Below are 10777 nucleotides of genomic sequence, written 5' to 3' on the forward strand. Positions count from 1 at the left end.
AGATACAAGGTGAGTTTCGAAATATCAAACCTCCCCTCTTTGATGGTGAACAAGAGGAAGTTGTTGAAGCCTGACTTATCAACATGAATAAATATTTCCAGTTGTATGAATATGATCATAATCTGAAGGTTCACTTAGCCATTTATCAATTACAAGGGAAGGCCACCATGTGGTGGGAGGAGGTGAAGATGGTGCGTGGAGTTAGTGAGCAGAGTGTAACTTGGGAAAAGTTTCAAAGTTATTTTAAGGAAAAATACTTAATCGAAAGATTTTACGATGAGAAGGCGAAGGAGTTTCATGACCTTCGATTGGGTCAGTTGTCTATAAACAAACTCATAACAAAATTCACATCCTTGCTGCGATATGTTCCTTACATACGAGAAGAGAAACAAAAGTACAGAGATTTATTAGCAGTTTGTCGTTATTTATGAAGGAACGTCTTGAATTTGACAATCCGAATACCGTGGATGATGTTATACAAAAAGCTCATCTATGTTATCAACAAAACATACCAAAGGGTGATGGAGGAAAGAGGTGGTCTGATAAAAAAGGAATTAAGTTTGTCTCTGGCAGCAAAGGAAATAAGATTGTTACCAACAAGGGACCCCATAAAGGTCAATTAAATAGAAATATGAACATAAACCAACCCAGATTCAAATTTCCAAGTGAGTCTAAAACAAATGAACAATCTGGAAAAACAGAAGTGGAGATAGCAGCTAGACCCCCAGTGCAATGTTGGGGATGTGGAGGACCACATTATGTTAAAAATTGCCCATACTGCAAGGTAACAAATCAAGTAGCACAGGTTCAAGAAGCATCAACTATGGGAGAAGTAGCAAGGAATATTCCTAAAATCAATGCTGCCCTCGAAGATCATCAGGCAGAATACCAACCAACAATGGCGGAATTCGAAGGTAAGATCTTTGACTAAATTGTATCTATATTAATCGATCCAGGAGCTACTTTCAGTTATATATGTCCAAAGGTGGTTGAGCATTGTCATTTACAATCTGTTAAATTTAAAAACCCTTGGCTAGTACAACTCGCCACAGGGGCAAAAACAATGGTGGTGGTTAAAGTCAGCAATTGCCCTCTGAAACTGTCACAAATAAAATATATATAAATAATATAAATATAATGTAAATGATAATAATCATAAATAATAATTAGTTAAGTAGTAATTAGGTTGAAGAGGCATGTCTAAATGAGACATGACTCTTCATGAAGAGACACTTGCTTGATATATAAGGAAGCCTCTTGTTCTCATTGTAATTCATTCATTTTTATTCACACATTTAATATATAATATTTGTATCCTTATGGATATCTTTATATTCCAAGTTTTCTGGAGTAATTAATTTTTAGAAAGAACTTTGTTTGCTTCATTGGATATCAGAGCCACGTTTGGCTGATCACCAGGCCTTTGGCTATCAACCTATCATCAACTTTGTTGCTGTCATAATTGAAGCGTTTCGCCACACATTGGGAGATTCTCCATTTTTTAGGTCTTTGGCCATTTGCTACTATTTAAAAAAAATAATAATAAAGAATAAAGAAGAAGGGTATATAAAAAAAGAGGAAAGGAAATAATATATTCTGAACAAACAAACAAAAAAAGTGAATATATATATATATATATATAAGGGTTTTACATTATTGATAAAAAGTGCATAATAAAGATAAGCGGGAACCTTTTCAAGTATATTTAAGACTTTTTATGTGGAGAAGCCCGTGGTTTTAGAAACCAATGGTAATTGCCCGTGGTTTTAGAAACCAGTGGTAAGTTTTACATTTTATGTGGAGAACATTAACCGATGTTTTAGAAACAATCCATGGTAATTGCCCATGGTATTTTAAAAGTAAAAGATATTTTGATAAACATTGGAGAAAAAATGTGTGATCTAAATAATTTTAATCGTTCAAATCTAAAGATTGTGACCGTACCAAGAGTCACGTCTCATCCAAATTTTCTGAGAAAAAAAATATTATTATAATTATAAAAAGGGATACTATATAAGCCTTATATAGTTACATATAAAAGGAAAAGCAGGTCTCAAAAAAGTATATATAAATTTTATATAATTATAATTTTATAATATATATAAATTAAAATTATATAATATATAATTTATAATTATATATATTAAAAAAATTATTATTATATAAAAAATTTATTAAAAGAGTGAACAAAGAAGAAGAAGAAGAAGAGAATATTTGATATATATATATATATATATATATATATATTAGATTTTTATAAGAGAGAAGTGGAAATATATTTTATAGATTAAAAGAATATATACCAAAAAAAGAAAAAAGAAAAAAAAGGAAGAGAAAATATACAAAAAGAGAGTAAAAAAAAAAGGGAGAGAGAATATATCATATAAAAATAAATAAATAAATTGTTGAAAAAAAGGAAGATAAAAGAAGTGAAGAAAAAGAAAAAATATGGAATCCATGAGTAAGGAACAAAGACAATCAATCAAAAGAGATATAAAACAATTAATTACAATAATTGAGCGACAGATTGAGAAGAGAGAGAATGTATTCCTTCTTCGATTCTCTACATCCATCATCACTTCCACAGAATGATGTTATCCAGTGTACCGAGAAAGTGCAGCTAAAAGATCAAGAGAATGACAAAATAGCCAAAATTCAACAAAGCAAGGAAGTGTTAGAATGCGAACATAAAAATCTTGTGGATATACATTACAAAGAAATAATGGAAAAGGACGAAGAGATTTCTCGTCTCAAGGACCACGTGAAAAATTACTGGCACAAGTGAAGAAGACTAAAGTCTCAAAGAAAGAACTCAAGCAACATTTATCAGAACAAGAAAAGAAAAATTTACGTTTAAAGAACCTTAATAAAAATTTATTAGAACAAATCAGAGATCTAAAAGATGAAAAACTTAAAATTCAAAACACTGAAAATAAGGTTGATGAATCAAAAACCAAAGAACTTTTACATCTGAGAAACCATAATCAAAGTCTGCTCAATCAAAATAAGAAACTTAAGGAGGATAAGAAAGCATTAAAAGATAAGTTTGAACAAGTCACTCAAGAAGAAGTATCGAAATCTCCAGTCACAACACTTCAAGTTGAAAATAAGGGAACGAATACCGATCCAATGAATATGACAACTCAAGAAGACAAGTCAGTTGAAGAAATGACACACGTAGATGTTGCAGTTCAGACAATAGACATCCCAAGTGAATGTTCCATAACCAATTCAACAACATCTTCGCCAGAAGAAAATCTAAAAACTTTATATCGGCATCTGAATCATGAGAATAGACGAATCAACCATGCTGCATATTTGAACTAGTCAGAACCGAAACAACAAACTGATTTTCCAGATAATAGTGATGTAATCTCAATCCAGTCTTATGCTAACAAGTCGTTACAAAATTCCAGTGATCAGAGTACTATATAGAAGATTAATTTGGGATGGTCTGATCCCTTCTTAGTGCGACAATTTTGTTTGTCACTAAGAAAATCATAACAACTTGTATCAACAAGGATGACTATTCCAAGAGAGAAAGACGTTCGAAGCCGAAAAAGAGATCAAGCCTTTTTTCATCGACAAGCTTTGAGGACAAAGATTTTTGAGGAAGGAGGCAATGTAACAAATAAAAAATATATAAATAATATTAATATAATGTAAATGATAATAATCATAAATAATAATTAGTTAAGTGGTAATTAGGTTGAAGAGGCATGTCTAAATGAGACATGACTCTTCATGAAGAGACACTTGCTTGATATATAAGCAAGCCTCTCGTTTTCATTGTAATTCATTCATTCTTATTCACACATTTAATATATAATATTTGTATCCTTATGGATATCTTTATATTCCAAGTTTTATGGAGTAACTAATTTTTAGAAGGAACTTTGTTCGCTTCAGAAACTAGCATGCCAACCTATTATGGTAGATCTGAATGTCTTATCATTAGGGTCATATGATGTTCTAATAGGAATGGACTGGCTGGAGAAGCGTTGGTCCCTCATTAATTGTAAAGACAAAACTATGAATTACATAGATGAAGAGGGTATGAGACAAGAAATTCAGGGTATCTGAAGACTACTGAAAATAAGACTTATAACAGCCTCCCAAATAGCAAAATGTATTCGAAAGGGATGCCAAATTTATGCTATATAGGTGGGGTGTATCAATTCAACAGAAAAATAGGGTACTTTATAAAATATACCTGTGGTACAAGAGTTTCCAGACGTATTTCCTGAGGAGATTTCGGGACTGCCTCCAAAGAGGAATATAGACATCACCATTGAGCTGATTCCTGGAGCTGCCTTGGTATCCCGAGCCCCTTATCGCATGAGCGTACCAGAACTCATTGAATTGAAAATGCAATTACAGGAACTGCTTGATAAAAAATATATACGCCCAAGTGTCTCACCTTGGGGAGCCCTTGTACTCTTCACCTAGAAGAAGGACGGAACCTTACAGATGTGCATGGACTATCGACACCTAAAGAAGCTGATCGTTAAGAATAAATACCCTTTGCCTCGTATTGATGAATTGTTTGACCAGGTTAAGGAAGCGACTGTATTTTCGAATATTGATCTTCACTTAAGGTACCATCAAATTAGAATAAAAGAAGAAGATATAGCCAAAACATCCTTTCAGACTCGCTATGGGCATTACGAGTTATTGTGTTACCGTTTGGGTTAATTAACGCTCCAGCAACTTTTATGTGTCTAATGAATAACGTTTTTCATCAATATTTGGATAAGTTTGTACTAATCTTCATTGATGATATCTTGATTTATTCCCGAAATATAGAGGAGCAAAAGGAACATCTACGGATTTAGATATCGTTTTTTTGGGATTCAACTGCGTTAAGTAAGTCATTAACGGATGACCATTTCCCTGAGAGTTAGTCGTAACTGACTAATTTCTCATGATTTTTGAATTGTTCACTTAGCACTCATTGCATCGGGTGATGCTCACAGGGGTGAAGAAGTGGGATTGAAACTAGTGAAATGAATCACATACCGTCAATCGTCACTTCCGGGGCTTGCACCCGGTAACCAGGACTTCCCAGGAGGTCACCCATCCCAGATCTCCTCTGGCTCAAGCGCGCTTAACTGTGGAGTTTTCCCCACAATCAAGCCCACTTAGCTTGCTACCCCATTTGCAAAACCTTAGCAAGTATTGTGCCTCATGAACCATTCAAGTAGAGATCCCTTCACTCTTTTTGAATTTAAGGATTTTCCTACAAACCCTGAGGGAGCATCAATTGTACGCCAAGTACAACAAATGTGATTTCTTTAAAGAACAAATTCAATATTTAGGACATATCATTACCAAGGAAGGGATAGTTTTGGACCCACAGAAAATCAAAATCATCATGGAATGGCCTGTACCAAAGAATGTAGTTGATATAAGATCATTCATGGGTCTGGCTGGGTACTATAGGAGTTTTGTGGAAGGTTTTTCCATGGTGGCATACCCCATTACCTCCTTCCAAAAGAAAGGAAAAATCTTCACTTGGACCACAGACTGTCAAAGAAGTTTTGACCAGCTGAAGCACTTACTACTGCACCTAGTTTGAGTATTGCAAACCCAAATAAAGAATACATTGTATGTACAGATTCCAACAAGGATGGAGTAGGTGGCATGCTAATGCAAGAAGGCAGAGTCGTAGCTTACGAGCCTCAGAAACTTAAGGAGCATGAACAAAATTATTCAGCTTACGACATGGAGCTATCGGCAGTAATCCACACATTAAAGATGTGGCCTCATTATTTGTTGGGTAAGAAGTTTTTATAAATGACAGATCATCATAGTCTAACTAACTATTTCAAGCAGCCTACTATGAATGTTAGACAAGTCCGTTGGATCGATTTCCTAAGTGAATTTGACTTTGACATCAAACACATAAAAGGAAAAGAAAACCTAGTCGTAGATGCCTTAAGTCGAAAGATAAACTGCATTTATGAAATGTCTTTTAGTGAGATACATACCACTTTTAAATAACATATTAAAGGAGCAACAATACAAGATCCTAAATACACGATGTTATGGTAGCAAGAAAAAAATCCAAACAACAACAAACAACAGTTGGGATATGAGGTAAATCAAGAATGAATGTTGACTTAGAAAGGAAGAATGTATGTGCCAAACCAGAAAGATATTAAACAATTAATTTTAGACGAATACCATAAAATTCCTTGTGACGTCCATCCCAGATATCAAAAATTAATCACCGCGCTCAGAAAAGAATATTTTTTGCCTAGTGTGAAGAAGGAGGTGGCCGAATATTTGACTCGTTGTTTGGAGTGCCAACAAGTGAAAGCAGAACACCAGCACCCAGCTGGACTACTCCTCCCATTGCCCATATCAGAATGGAAATGGGAAATTATTTCCATTTATTTTATTATAGGACTACCTAAGTCTAAAAAGTAGAATGACTCAATAATGGTGGTGGTAGATAAGTTGAGCAAGTCTGCTCACTTCATACCCACAGTCTACTTTTAAGGTTGTTCAAATTGCTAACATATTTATGCAAAATATTTTTAGACTACACGAAATACCAAAGGTTATAATTTCCGACCGTGATGTAAAATTCACATCAGCCTTTTGGAAAGCCTTATTTGGAGGTTTAGGCACCCAACTGCAATTCAACATTGCCTATCACCCTCAAACAGAGGGCCAAACTGAGCGGGTGAATCAGATAGTAGAAGACATGTTGCGGACTTATGTAATGCAACAACCTTCTAAGTGGGAGGATTACATACATTTAGTGGAGTTTGCTTACAACAACAACTACCATACATCCTTGCAAATGAGTCCATTTGAAGTATTATACGGACGCAGGTGTAGGACAACATCGAGTTTGAGTGGATCGGAGGATAAGCTAATGTTAGGGCATGACATGTTAAAAGAGATGGAAGATATGGTTAAAAAGGTTTGCTCCAATTTAAAGATTGCTTAGGATCGACATAAAAATTTTGCTGGCTGGAAGAAAAATTTTCGGGAGTGTCAAGTTGGGGATCATGTTTACATTTATATACAAGCTAAGAAGAGTACTCTACAATGGGGTGGGTGTGCTAAATTAGCACCCCGATTTTGCGGTCCTTTCCAAATCCTGACCCGAATTGGACCTGTGGCTTATCAGCTTGCTTTGTCCAGCCACATACGTGTGCATAATGTTTTTCATGTTTCTGTATTAAAAAAATAAATTATGATTCCAACCATATAATCAATTGGCAAGATATACATGTAAGTAGATTATTTATAAAGCATTATAAATAATTTCCATGACAGAATGCCAAAGAAAAGGGCTAACTAAATTTCTTTTATCATGTATAGGTCGAACCGGAAGGCGAGTTCTTGGTCGAACCCCTGGGCATACTCGATCAAAGAAAAGTAATGTTGTAGAGACGAGTTATTACCTAGGTTAAAGTGCAATGGCAACACTTTGGTCCGGAGGAGGCCACCTGGGAAGATGAACAGGTCATGAAGGAGACCTTTCCAGATTTGTTTTCAGCAGAGAAACATCGGGACAATGTTTAATCTTAGGGGAGGGATATGTGATGTCCCCAGTGATTGTAAATATTTAATTACCCCAGTTAAACAAACTGGATATTACTATTTAATTTATACATTTAAGATTTTAATTAAGTGATGCATAAAGAAAATGTTTGAGTGAGAACAAATCTTGTATATCTCACATGTCAAGTAGTTAGGATAGGCGGTTACCTATCCCTAACTACTTCTTTGAAGATTTATTCTCCAGGAAGAAATCAAGAGGGTATTGGTACCTAAGATGAGGAGAGGAGAAGTAAAGAAGATGTTTCCTTGCTGATGTCAAATGGGTCTAGCTGCTAATTCTGGTTAAGACCAGATAGTTGTGAAAGTTAAGACTATTAGTCTTACAGGAAAGCACCTGTCATGTGATCAACAACTCGGGGGGAGACTTTGGCTTGAAAGCGAGTCTCATGGTTGGGAGGAAACATGTCAACTTATAGTTGAAACTTGGTCCAAGAGGACAACAATAAATTCTACAGAAACCAGAAAAGTATTTATATCTTGAAATATGGAACATATTGTTAAAATTAAAACTTTGAATTCTGTTTGAAACAAATAGACGAGTTATTTCAGTATGGTCCAAAGCTTGACTTTAGAAGTATTTTAGCATATTAGTTGTCTGGCAGGTTGTGCAAAACTTTTAAAAACAAGACACAGTGGGAAAATTGTAAAAGAGATTGAGAAATATTATATTATATATATGTCTTTATGAACGGAAGTTAGAAAAACAAGAAACTCACTTTAAATAATGAAACTGTTAGAAAATCTTCTGAGTAAAAGAAGTCACAGTCCTAGAAAGGAAACATTATTTTGCAGACATTCCAGGAAAGGAAGTTACTGTTGTAGGGTTCAATACTTTCATTCCCTGTGGCTATTAAAAATAAGCGGAACTAATAGATTAAATTCTATAGCCAATCAGGCTTGATGAGTTTATTCAAAAGGAAACCCGAAATAAATTCACCCTAAGAAAATAAGGCAGAAAAGGAAATTATTACAAAATACCATGCAGATTCTAAACGTAGGAAAATAGAATATAACCCAGTTATATGTGAAAATAAAACTAACATGTCCATGCCGTAGCAATAACAGAGGAAAACGCGATGATATTTGAAATGTAAGGAATTCAATATGAACTTGAAGGATTAATATATGGATTTTCTGATCTTTCTGGGACCCTCAAAGGAAGGAGACGAGCCCGTGAGCCCGCGCCTGCACCCCTAACCTTGGCTACTGCTACCAGCTTCCCTCTGCGCGCCTGCGCCTGGCAGCTCTGCTGCTGGGCCGCTTCCCCTCCTGTACGCTCCCCTTTCCACCCTGGGGCCTCCTGCCCATTCATCGGGGGCCTGCGGCCCTTTCCCTCTGTTCTCGCTGGAGAGCTGCGGCGCTGCAGTTCTCTCTTACAATGGATCCGCCAACCCAAGAGAAGGATGATCTGGAAAAAATGTTTGCCTCTCTAACCAAAGAGACCTCCTCAGAAAAAATTCACCCTACAGCTTCAAAGTTCATTAAGAAGCTTGATGAAATCCCAGAAGTTTCGCTCCCTCCCGCCCTACCGAGGAGAGCTGCAGTAGCTTTAGCAGATCGCGGCCTGGTGGGCCAGTTCACCGGGCTATGGCCATCACCCTGCACTGTCCAACGCTGGGTGGAAAGAAACTGGAACTCAATGGTCCAAGGAAAGATAGCAATAAGGTTTTGCGGGAGGGGCTTCTTCACCTTCCTCTTCGAAACAGTGGAAGATCGCAACCTTATCTTCAGAAACGGCCCATATTTCATGGACACAAGAGGCTTGTATCTTAATAGATGGACCCCTGATTTCGACCCTGAGATGGACGTTCCCAGTGCTGTCCCAGTCTGGGTCCGTCTCCCCCATCTGCCTCTCCACTGCTGGGGAGATGAATCGGTGAGAGCTATAGGGAACGCTGTGGGGAAATATATTGATAGATCGGAGCCAAGGGAGAACATGCATGCATGCGCCCGGATATGTGTAGAAGTGGATCTGGGGAAAGGACTACCGGAAGCGATCAAACTTAAGGTAGATCAGTGGACGCACATTCAACAAGTGGACTACGAACAGCTGCCGTTTAAATGTAAGGTATGTCATGAATACGGGCATTTTGCTAATAGATGCAGTAAAAATAAACCAATAGAGTCTGAAAATGCAGAAGCACCGGAAGAACCATGGGAAAAAGTCAAGAGAAAGAAGTCAAATCCACCCCCGGGAAACCTCTCAAAAACCTCCCATGAAACCCCGGCCTCCCCTTCCCACCCCTCCGGATCTGGCCCTTCTATTCCCTCCTCCTCCAACCCTTTCGAATCCCTTTCAGCCGAGGATCCCCCATCCCCCCCCTCCTCGCCGAGAGGCCCTACAATACCTCCTCCTTCTCCTCCCCCATCCTCCCCTCCCCCAACTGTTGAAAGAATCCTAACAAGGAACAAGACAAAGGAAAATATCACGTCCACCGACCCACCCAGAAAAGTAGGCCGGAAGTCAAACAAAGAGATAAGAGATGAGAACGCAGCAAAGGAAATGGCCACAGGGACCCAACAGCCAATGGATACCTTTCTAGATAAGACCAAAGGAAGCGGGGAGAAGATGAAGGAGAAAAGCGGACCACACAACAAACATAGTAAATGATGAAGCTGGTCTCTTGGAATTGTAGGGGGATGGGCTCCTCCCTAAAAATCAATGCAGTCCGTGACCTCATCAAATCGGAACACCCAGATTTCCTACTTCTTCAGGAGACCAAAATCAGTGAACAGGACTTCCAAAACATTGTAAAGAGAAACAGAAGCTTTGAAGGAAAAGGGCTGAGCGCAGTAGGTGCCTCAGGTGGATTAGGAACCATATGGGATAAAAGCAAATGGAAGCTCAAAGACAGCAAGCAAAACAAATGGTGGCTAAGAACAGATATGCAATATATATCCAATAATGAAGAATTCACAATATACAATGTCTATGCTCCTCCCCACTACAGAGACAAAGCCTCTTGCTGGGATTCAATCACCATGGATTTAACGAGCGCACAAGACAGAAACATCTTCCTGGGTGGAGACTTGAATTTAATAAGAAACATAGATGAGAAGATGGGGGGAAATTTTTTTGCAGATCCCTCTAGGGAAGCTTTGGAGAAAATCATCCAAACTCACAGCTTTGTTGATGTTCCCCCACAGAATGGGCGTTTTACCTGGTCGAACAAGAGGACTGGTAGAAACAACATCA

Source organism: Pinus tabuliformis, chromosome 5_1, assembly GCF_031772625.1.
Source record: "Pinus tabuliformis cultivar Carrire ecotype Pingquan chromosome 5_1, CPIR1, whole genome shotgun sequence".
NCBI classification, from domain to species: domain Eukaryota; kingdom Viridiplantae; phylum Streptophyta; class Pinopsida; order Pinales; family Pinaceae; genus Pinus; species Pinus tabuliformis.